At 45.8% G+C, this 11655-nt stretch overlaps 1 long non-coding RNA gene across 1 annotated transcript; it reads left to right on the forward strand.

Annotated features, from left to right (window-relative positions):
- Positions 1-949: 949 nt before the first annotated feature.
- On the forward strand, positions 950-2534 carry LOC132592384 (uncharacterized). Its single transcript, XR_009557852.1, has 3 exons — positions 950-1465; positions 1671-1837; positions 2492-2534. It is a non-coding gene; the product is annotated as an uncharacterized LOC132592384 (long non-coding RNA).
- Positions 2535-11655: the final 9121 nt, after the last annotated feature.

An 11655-nucleotide genomic window follows, 5' to 3' on the forward strand; every position in this document is an offset into this window, starting at 1 on the left:
ACAAGGGCTAGAGACTACCTTTTGTTAAAAAGAAAGCTCAGCATACGTTCAGGTGCAATTACTCTAACTGCACCATTAGAAATTCGGACCTTGCCAATATGTTAGGGGCTCCTATTGCTGGGTGGCCAAACAACTCACTTACCAATCAAAATTCTGACCTGGCTGAAACCCCTGACAGACAGGAGTGGCCAGGCTAGCTCATTTAAACGAAGTTGCTTAGAAAATACACATTATGCTTCATAAATTTCTTCCTGGAAGGGTTAGAGACTCAACTTTTAAAATTTATTTCTATTATATTTGTATACTGCCCTCCATCCAAAGATCCCAGGGCAGTTGACAGCATAAAAATATAAAATACATACACAAAACACATACTAAAAACAGGAAGAGAAAAACAAACGGAAAAAATACCTCTCCCACCCACTGGACCTCTTGGGGAGGAGGCAGATTAAGAAGGGCCTCAGAAGATGATTGTAGGGTCCTGTAGTGTCATGCTTTGGGGAATCAGATCCCTCCAACGATGGCAGCCAAGAGGCAGAGAAACAATGAAAGTTCTTACCAAGCAACTTATTCAATAATTCACAAAGAGTGACGAAGGAATGCAGTCTTCCCTAAATAATGGCATCCCCTCCAGGTCTCCCCTATTCTACGTCACTCCTGCATTGGCTAATTTGAGCTTTCTGCCTCTGAGCTCTCTGTTCTACTACTCTCAATGCCTACCTGGCCCTGGAAGGGGTGTGTGTGTCAGGAATCCTTCCAAGGACACTGAGCTGTCTCTCCCCTGGTGCTGCTTATTCTTCCTGCTCTTCCTCTCCCAATATTTCCCAGCTTCTGCCCTCTGCAGCCTGTCAGCTATGCCCTTCTTCAAACCACTGTTCTTAATCTATACTGCCCTCCTGTTCTCAGGAAGGTTCAGGAGAAGGGGGGGGTCCTCAGCATTCCTCCCCAGTCCAGCCCCTGACCGGTAGGTTCAAACGGAGAGAATCAGTCCTTGGTATTGTGATTGTGAGCCATTTAAGGCTGGCAGGCAGCAAAACTGAACAATTAGAGCAGCAAGTGGGTGGATTCTGCATTTCTTCCTCCAGCACGACATACACAGCCCTTTCCAAAAACTCCTCTATGGCTAGAGAAACTGCCTGGCCAGGAGGTGGCAAAGGAGCCCGGCCCCTGGCACTCCTCCCTGCTTTTCAAATGCCCCTGCCTACAAGAAAATGTCTCCTGCTCCTTTTTGTTAAGCCCTTCCATGGGCAGCAAAGCAAAGAGAAGGCAAATGGCAATGATACCTTTTAGGTCGCCCACTTTTTCAAAAGGCAGCCCAAGCAGGGGAAGTGAAATGGCCTCAACATTCTTTTCCCACCCTTTTGGATGATGCAAAAGGATGCCCAGGCAGCTTCCAAGAGAGTTGCCACTCCTGCAAATCTTAGGAAGGAAAAGCAAAGAAGCTGTGATCCTACTTATGCTAATGGTAAGACATGCTGGACAATTTCTCCTCTCCCTGGAGAAATTCGAGGAAATCGCACTTTCTCTACCCACAAATAGGCTGGAGGAATTTTAAATGCTGTTTCAAGTATTTCTGAAGAGGCTTCTGTTTGCCATTCTTCAAAATGAACACAAACTAATGTCTGAAGCAAATATTTTCCTCTCTCTAACTTTTTTTTTTGACACATTAGTACACCAGAACTGCAACATGATGGAGCCAGACTCGTCAGCGTAATCTCTGGCCCCATATTTGCATACGTTTGGGAGGCAGATTCCCTGGAGTCACTTGCAAGGAACAGCCCCTGGAGAAGCAGCTGTGTCTTACCTGGAAGAATTTGTTCATCGAAAAGCCAGGATGGTAAGCAGAATTGTAATACTAATACAAATACGAATATGCTATCCAACTGGGTTGTCCCAGCCGCTCTGAGCAGCTTACAACAAATTATGGTTTTATGTGCTAGTGTATCCAACCGTTTCTTACGATTGGGTCTTGTAAAATGCTGGAAAAGTTGCAGTGGGAAGGCAGATTTACACGGATCAGCAGCGAAAGGATAAGGTGCTTGAACATTTCTCTGTCCTCTTTGACCTTTGGTCCATCTACTGCCTGCCCTGCATTCCTCCAGTGCTTTCTGACTTTTTATGCTTTGCTAATGGTTTCTTTGGAGACTTTGCAGAGGATCGTTGTTGCTTTCTGAGTGCAGGATTCAATTTTTCTTTGTGCGAACCTGGGGTCACACATGCACCAACACAGATTCTGACTATTTTGGAGTGGTAATTCTGCGCCATTTTTTTTTTAAAAATGCTCAGTCTCTCATTATTAGCCTCAATGCCAGTTTGCAGATGCCCATTTAATTGCAACACTATCTTGGTTTCCATTCCCCCTTCTCACAGACACACATAACACTTTCCCACTCCTAGTACCCACACAGTTCATTCATGTGCTTCTCTCTATCATGCATGCACACATATTGATGCACACACATTCCTGGATCACTCTGTTTTGCACACACAGAAATCTGTTTACACTGGAGTTGACCACTGACAGCCTCATAGCCGCATCCGTCAAGAGCAAAATAAATCTTTGGAGCAGCTGGAATGTTTGCAGGTATTCCAAAACACTCATCCTTTGATCCAATGGCTACAAACAGGGCCGTCTTAAGCTTATCTGGTGCCATGGTGCAGGGATCCCTCAGGCGCCCCCCACCCCCACCCTGTTTCCCTCTGGACGGGCAGCAGCTCTCACATGGCTCTCAGGCTCTGGCTTTTGCCAGCTTCTACTTCTAGCCCAGCTCTCTCACACACACTCTGTCTATTGTCTTTCTCACCACCAGCCAGGTGAGGGAGGAGGCCCACGCATCTGCCCTCTGGCACAGAGCCACTTCCTTTCTTATTACAGGTAGGTAGCCGTGATGGTCTGACATTGTCGAAACAAAATAAAAAAATTCCTTCCAGTAGCACCTTAGAGACCAACTAAGTTTGTCATTGGTATGAGCTTTCGTTCTGAAGAAGTGTGCATGCACAAGAAAGCTCATACCAATGACAAACTTAGTTGGTCTCTAAGCTGCTACTGGAAGGAATTTTTATTTTGTTCCTTTCTTATGCATGGATCCTGCTTAGGGGACATTGTGGCTCTTGCCTGAAGGGCCTCAGGCATCAGACAGTCAAACTGCATGTTCTTGTAACCAGCTAGATGCCAATGGGAAGCTCTCAAGTAGGGTTGCTTCCAGATGATGTGTTTATTGAAGATTCACCCTAATTTGTTGGCACAAAATTTGTGAGGAAGTTTGACAGTGCCAGCTATTTATCAAGCATTTATTCTGATTTGTTCACTGAAAAGTTAGATGATGTCACCCTGCACTTTTCAGTACATTTTCTGACCAGTTTCCTTATTGCAAAATGTCTGATTATTTTTTTGGGGGGGGGTGTTTTCATTGTGCAAGAGAACTGCACAACTGGAATTTTTGGAGACATGAATGAATCGCATCTGAAAATAGTGACAGACCAGAAGTGCTGTGAGCCATGGATGCAATGAAATTCCCCAGGGTTTCTCAACATAGGGGTTCCTTCTGAGGTGTGCCTAGAATATCTTGAAACGTACCTGTTGCTAGTACAAGAGCAAAGCTTATTTAGGAAGTTCTTCTGTAGCTATCCTAGTTGCCTAGGGAATTAATTTCTGTTTACTCGTTTTAATTATATATTTTTATTTTTGCTGTCTGGCAGAGAAAAAACAATTTTATGCAGGGCTCCTGCTGTTCAATGACTGGTACAAAGTCTTTACATTTTACATGTACTGACTATGTTTTAATTTAATGATGTATTTTCAAAAAGGGGAAAAGAGAGGACCCAAACAATTACCGCCCGGTCAGCCTGACATCAATACCAGGAAAGATACTAGAGCAGATCATTAAGCAAACAGTCTGTGAGCACCTAGAAAGAAACTCTGGTGATCACTAAAAGTCAGCATGGGTTTCTGAAAAATAGGTCATGTCAGACTAATCTGATCTCATTTTTTGACAGAATTACAAGCCTGGTAGATGAAGGGATTGCTGTGGATGTAGCCTATCTTGATTTCAGCAAAGCCTTTGACAAGGTGCCCCATGATATTCTTGTAAAGAAGCTGGTAAAATGCGGGCTAGACAATGCTACCATTCAGTGGATTTGTAACTGGCTGACTGACCGAACCCAAAGGGTCCTCATGAATGGCTCCTCCTCATCCTGGAGAGTGGTGACTAGTGGGGTGCCACAGGGTTCTGTCTTCGGCCTAGGATGATGGGCTTGAGGGCATCCTGAGCAAGTTTGCAGACGACACCAAATTGGGAGCGGTGGCTAATACCCCAGAGGACGGGATCACACTTCAAAATGACTTTAACAGATTAGACAACTGGGCCAAAGCAAACAAGATGAATTTTAACAAGGAGAAATGTAAAGTACTACACTTGGGCAAAAAAAAGAAAAGAAAGAAAGGCACAAATACAGGATGGGTGACACCTGGCTTGAGAGCAGTACATGTGAAAAGGATCTAGGAGTCTTGGTAGACCACAAACTTGACATGAGTCAGCAGTGTGATGCAGCAGCTAAAAAAGCCAATCCAATTCTGGGCTGCATCAATAGGAGTATAGCATCTAGATCAAGGGAAGTAATAGTACCACTGTATTCTGCTCTGGTCAGACCTCACCTGGAGTACTGTGTCCAGTTCTGGGCACCACAGTTCAAGAAGGATACTGACAAGCTGGAACGTGTCCAGAAGAGGGCAACCAAAATGGTCAAAGGCCTGGAAACGATTCCTTATGAGGAACGGCTTAGGGAGCTGGGTATGTTTAGCCTGGAGAAGAGAAGGTTAAGGGGTGATATGATAGCCATGTTCAAATATATGAAAGGATGTCATATGGAGGAGGGAGAAAGATTGTTTTCTGCTGCTCCAGAGAAGCGGACACGGAGCAATGGATCCAAACTACAAGAAAGAAGATTCCACCTAAACATTAGGAAGAACTTCCTGACAGTAAGAGCTGTTCGGCAGTGGAATTTGCTGCCAAGGAGTATGGTGGAGTCTCCTTCTTTGGGGGTCTTTAGGCAGAGGCTTGACAGGCATATGTCAAGAATGCTTTGATGGTGTTTCCTGCTTGGCAGGGGCTTGGACTGGATGGCCCTTGTGGTCTCTTCCAACTCTATGATCATTTGATAAATAGCGCTCACGCCTGTGCGGCTCCAAAAGGATATTTTTGTGTGTGTGTTTTGTTTAAAACCAGCTTTTCTAAAGAAGACAAAGAACACATTGAGAGTCGGGGTAAAGACTCCACGGATGCGCTTACGGTCGTAGGGAGGTGTCTGAAAGATGAGATGGGCAGGCATTGTGCATATGTGTGGGAGAGCCATCTTGGGCAGCCTTTCATTGTGGGAGCAACCTTATTTCTAGAGGAGCTGGGAGGGCCCTTGTGAGGGCACATATACGAGTTCTTCTTGGGAAGGTTCCAAGGCCTGTGCGCGCTCCTGTCGCTAGATAGGCATGTTCTTTTTCAGTCTGTCTCTCCCTCTTTCCTGTCACTCCCCCTCCTCCTGGCTTTGGTGACTGGCAGGCATGCAGCACAAGATAAGTCGTGTCAAAGGTTCTACTGACCCCACTGCCGCATTGCAGCTCAATACAATATGCTTAGGTGGCTTCAGCAGCGGGCGCCTGGTGCCCCCCAGAATTCGGCACCGGGGTGCCCTGCACCCTTGCACCCCCGCGTAATGATGGCCATTCAGATGCTCCCACCCCTAGCTATGGCCATTCCCTTTAAGCCAGGCATGGACAAATTTGGCCCTCCAGATGTTTTGGGACTACAACTCCCATCATCCCTAGCTAACAGGACCAGTGGTCAGGGATGATGGGAATTGTAGTCCCAAGACATCTGGAGGGCCAAGTTTGGCCGTGCCTGCCTTAAGCCGTTCTCCTTAAAAGATTCTCAATTTGTGTCTCTAATCATTGCCTCAGTTTTGCCCTCTCTGCATATTCCAGGATTTTCATCAGCCATTCTTCCTTTGAGAGTGTCCTCTTATCTTCCATTTCTATACGAAGAGAATCCTTGCCACTGTAGTTATGTACATAATTACAGCTGAGGCTTTCTTTGGAATTTTGCTTTTTCATATCTCCAGCAGGAAGAATTCTGGCCTCTTGGGAAAGGTCAGTTCATTCCCCCCCCTCCCCATTATGTATCATGTCCCAAAAGGCCTTGGTCTTCCTGCAGATCCACCACATATGATAAAATGTCCCCTCACAGCTCTTGCATTTCCAACATGGGTTTGATACATTCTTATACATTTGAGCTAGTTCTTTGTAGATAGAAACCATCTGTACATCTTAGTTGCTCACTGTTTCATATTTTGTTGTACTTTTTAAGCTTACATGCATTTTCCTGAAAGCTCAATAGATCTCTGTATGCAGTGGTACCTCGGGTACCACTGTATACAGAACTTTATAAAGAACTTTGCTTCAGGATGAGAACAGAAATTGTGCGCTGGCAGCAGGAGGCCCCATTAGCTAAAGTGGTACCTCAGGTTAAGAACAGTTTCAGGTTAAGAACGGACCTCCAGAATTAATTAAGTTCTTAACCCGAGGTACCACTGTATAACCCATTTAGGCTGCATGTTTCTTTCTTTATGCACACAGGGTGTGTGTGTGTTCCAGAAGCTTTTTATGTCTCCTCTACATCTCCAGCAGACTCCTATATATATAAAGGTTAAGGACATCATCTTTAATAACTTTGACTTTGTAAAACCACAGATATGAATGCCACCGTTATCTTCTGTCAAATCCTTCCAAATCCAATGCCTGGTATTCCTTTATGTTACCCACTTTTCAACCGTGTGTGTGTGTGTGTGTGTGTGTGTCTAACTGGTCCTGAAAGCAACTGCCTCTCCCACTCAGGAGGGCACTTTCCCCCAGATTGACTTCTGACTTCATGAGCAGATTTTCAATGACACTTTGCGTGTTTGGCCACTAAACTGCAGAATAAATGGATTGGATTGGATTATATTTCCCAATAAATACAGTGGTACCTCGGTTTATGAACACAATTGGTTCCGGAAGTCTGTTCATAAACTGAAGCATTCATAAACTGAAGCGAACTTTCCCATTGAAAGTAATGGAAAGTGAATTAATCTGTTCCAGATGGGTCTGCAGCGTTCGTAAACCGAAAATTCATAAACCGAGGTGTTCGTAAACCAAGGTTCCACTGTATGCTATTTTCACTAAGATATTCACTTTTAAGCACATTTTTACCCAATACGTGTATTTTGGTAAACAATGGTTTGTTGGTGAACTGCATCACAAAATTTGGATAACTGAATCTCCAGAGATGCTTCTGTTTTGGTTCTCGTATTATTTTGGAAAGTGCAAATTTGATAAATTTGGCTTTCAGTATGAACTTAAGTGAATTCCCCCCACCCATCCAGCCCGAGATTCCCCAAGCAAACTTTGCCCCAGGACAAACCCAAGTTTGATTTCCGAAACCTTCGTTTCCCCTGCATCCAGCAAAGTATTTCCAAGATAGCTCCAAAGTAGATGGAGGCTGTGGAAGAAAAACACCTTTGCAACTTTAGATAAAGCTTGGCGTGTATGTTCTTCTCCTTCTTAGATACGGTGATTCTGCAGGTGGGAATATTAATACATTAAAATCCAAGCCCCCCCCCCCCCAACCATGTTTCTAAGCTTTCAAAACACACCCCTGTCCTTTCATATACAGGAATCTAAATAAATCAGTATGGCGATCAGCCTAAAGTTTATTAAGGCGATCAGCCTAAAGGTTATTAAGGGTTAATCCTAATAGAATTGTTAGAACCCAGGGGGGAGGGCTCTGGCAGAGTATAAAAACCCCACCCCTGGAGTCAGTTAGTCAGTTGAGTTGAAGTTGGTTAGTTGAAGAGGGTTGTTGGTCGGTTAGTGGGAGCTTGTGAGGTAGTTGGTTGGTTATTTGTAGAAAGAGCTGGTTTTAAATATTGAGGTGGAGAATAGATGGTGGAATATAGTCAGACAGGATACAGAGTTGTGAGTTTATTTACAAATATTTACTTAGTTGACTTTAGCGGTAATAGGCCGGTAATTTATATTTAGAGGTAATAGGCCAGTAAAGGAAACATCTGTCAGTTGGAGCATTCTAAGATTTATTCTGTAACCAATACGCTTATGTACGCACAATAAGGCAATTTTACCTTATCCTGGTCTGAAGTATTTATTCACAAATGCCATTGGAACTGTCCAGAGATTTTGGTTCTTTTAAAAAACTAGTTTTTTCATGGTTTGGGATAACCTCAGAACGATTAAGGCAACAGTTTAGAAGCACCAGTAAACTACGTGAAGAGACTTTTGCTCAGCTGGGAGCAAAGTTAACAAATTATTTAAACAAATGGTTGGACCAGGAGGGTGCAGATTCTGTGGAAAAAAATTAAAGAAGTTATTGCCTTAGAGCAATTTTATGACACCATAAATAATCATTTAAAATATCTCATTAAAGAAAAGAGGCCTGCAACGATATTAGAAGCTGCTAGATTGGGGGATGAGATTAATGAAATAAGAGATCATGTCTATGATGGTGCAAGAAATAAGGAAAAACTTTGGGGAGAGTTACTGGTAAATAAAAATACAAAGCCAACTCCACAAACAAAATTTACCTCAGAAGCGGTAAAGAAAAATTTCCCCTCAGGACCAAATACAACATATAAGACATCCAACATATCTGGGGCAGCTGAAGAAAAACGTATAAAAATTGGTGGGGGTGAAAAGCCTGAAATAATTTGTTGGGGATGTGGTCGCAAAGGGCACAGGCAAGCTTTCTGTAGATTTGAACCAGGAAAAAATAAGTTATTAAATAGTGGGTCTCCAAAGAAGACATATTGTGTCAGGGCCCTAGAGCCAACCTCTGCTGAAACTGTGGTTGCCTCGGCAACACAACACACGACCAGGCCTCAGCCTGAGGAGACAGTACCAGAGGCCAGAGTTGTGGAATGTTATCTTATTCAGAAGGATGAGAGTTTATTAAACCGAACAGGGGAAGAAATATGGATTGAGGGTAAAAACTATATGGGTCTGAAAGATTTTTGCTCTCAAGTGACCGTGGTTCACTCTGAGTTGGTAGAGAAAAAAGCTTATATCCCAGAAAAAACAATAACGCTGAAAGGAATTCCTCCGACTCCTGCAATCTTGCCATTAGCTGAGGTACATCTGAGGTTTAAAAATTGGTCAGGCAAATGGCAAGTGGCTGTGTCAAAAGAAATCCCAGCAGCAGTATTAATCGGTTGGGATCTTATTGACCATGTACAGAGTGCATTGGTAATAACTAGAGCACAAAACCAGCAACAGTTACCCAGCACTGACATAAGTAATGAAACAGTCGCTGAAGAAAATTCTGATACAGTTTTAGTTCCTTTAGTTTCTAGTCAACCCTCAAGGTTTGCTGAGAGCCGCCAAAAGGCTGATATAAGTTTACATTCTTGTTTTGAGGCCGCTGCAAGTAATAAAGTATTAACCCCTGAGAGCCCTGGGCGTTTTGTGGTGAAAAGGGGATTACTATACAGTGGGACAGCACCAAATAAGGTGGAAAAGTTAAATGGGGAGACAAAGAAGACAGTGGGGAACTGGAGTGCAGTTTATAACTCAAACCCCAATAAAATGACATCTGTTGTCTCAAAGAATTTTGATGTCCCAACAATACCAAATGAGCACAACAAAGAGGATGTGCACCATAGAAGCCATCAGTCACCCGAGGTTTCTGTTGATACAGTACCTCAGGACTCAAATAAGATAAATAAGCCCCATCTGAACCAAATGGAAGTGAAAGAATATGGAAAAGATAATTTGCAGATAACAAAGGATTCTAAGTTAGAGACAGGCACTAGTCTCTCAGATTCCACCCTAGATTTGTCTAAAGTTGAACACTTGCAAAAGAATCATATGGGTAGGGAAACTGTCACAGTGACCGGATAGGGCTACTTCAGAGTAACGACTCTACACCGCTCTGCATTTTATCTTTTTATTTGTGCTGCGTATTTACAGTGCTAAAGGTGGAGCTATTTACAGAGACACATCTTCTCAGCTTGAATCAGTACCTCCGAATGGCGTTTGGCGCGTCTTGCGCCAGCATAACAACTTGGGGAGACCCATCCTCTTCCCCCGACGCTTTCTGCGAAGTTCCGGAGTTGGGGGGATGGGTCTGCCCCCCTTTCTTCCTCCTTCCTGTCCCACCTGGGACGATGGCTCTTCTACCCTGCCAGAGCCTTGGACCCCACTTCCTGTTTCCCCACTTGAGCTGGAGCTTTCCCTGCTTTCAGTCGTGCTCTGGGCTGGGCTGGAACTCAGGAGGGGAGGGGCTTCGCGATATCCCTTGCCCCTCACATCCATCCCCCTCCCAGGCCCCCCTTCTCCCCTCCCGAGAGGCTGCACGGGTGTCGGTGGTGACTGAAAGCCTAAAAACTCCGTGCTGTCCGAGCCGGTTGGTGTGAACACCTCCCCCCAGTCCCCTTGGCCCCCTCCTTCCTCCTGGGAAGAGGGAAAGCCCAAAAAGTCCGTGGCCTCAGAGCTGGTGGGGGTGAAAATCTGCTGCCAGTCCACCTCTTCTCCTGACTGAGTGGACCTCGGAGATGCCCATATCTCCTCCTCCGTGTCCTCAAACTCTGCTTCCCATCTCCATGGTGAACTGCTTTCCCCCTCCTGTGCTTCCTCCTCCTCCCCCTCCCGTTCCATGTGCCAGGGCTTGGGCCTGTGTGGGAAGAGGGCGTGGAATTCTTCCACTAAGAATTCCTCCTGTATCTGGGTGGCTGGGACCCATTCATTCTGGGACGGCGGGGCATCCTCCCATGCCATGAGGTACTCCAGGCCCCCCACCCCCCTTCGTGAATCAAGGATGGCCGTTGCTTCATTGAGTGGCTCCCTTCCTCCACTCTCCCCCCCTCCCTCGGGGGTCTGTGCGCTGCCTCGGAACCTGCTACTTTCCCTGTACGGAGACAGCAGCGATCTATGAAACACTGGGTGCACCCTCATGTCCTCTGGCAGTGCCAGCCTGAATGCCACTGGGTTCACCTGCTGCGTGACCGTGAAGGGGCCCAACCTTCTGGGTGCCAGCTTCTTGCACCTCCCTCTGGTGGGAAGGCCCTCCGAGGACAACCAAACCTTGTCCCCCACCCTGATGACCTCCCCCTGTCGCCTGTGGCAATCTGCCCCCTTCTTGTACGCTTCCTTGGCCCTCTCCAAGTGTTCTCTGAGCTGCTGGTGCACCGTCTCCAGTTCCTCTGCCCAATCCTCTGCCTGTGGGCCCTCCTCCTCCTCCTCCCCCTCCCTCTCCGGGAAAGATCTGAGGTCGCGCCCGTAGTTGGCCTTAAAGGGCGACACCCCTGTGGAGACGTGCACCGCATTGTTGTAGGCAAATTCTGCCAGTAGCAGGCGATCCACCCAGTCCGTTTGCCTCTGGCTGACGTAGCATCTCAGGTACTGCTGCAGAATGGCGTTGACCCTCTCCGCCTGTCCATTGGTCTGCGGGTGCCGAGCCGTCGACAAGCTGACCTCCACCTGCAGGAGGTTCATGAGCCGCCTCCAGAACCTGGAAACAAATTGGCGGCCTCGATCCGAAATAACTCTTAAAGGTAATCCATGCAGTCTGAATACGTGGTCAACAAACAGTTTGGCTGTCTCTTCTGCAGAGACCGCCC

This window comes from Zootoca vivipara, chromosome 6 (assembly GCF_963506605.1).
Source record: "Zootoca vivipara chromosome 6, rZooViv1.1, whole genome shotgun sequence".
In the NCBI taxonomy this organism is placed as follows: Eukaryota; Metazoa; Chordata; class Lepidosauria; order Squamata; family Lacertidae; genus Zootoca; species Zootoca vivipara.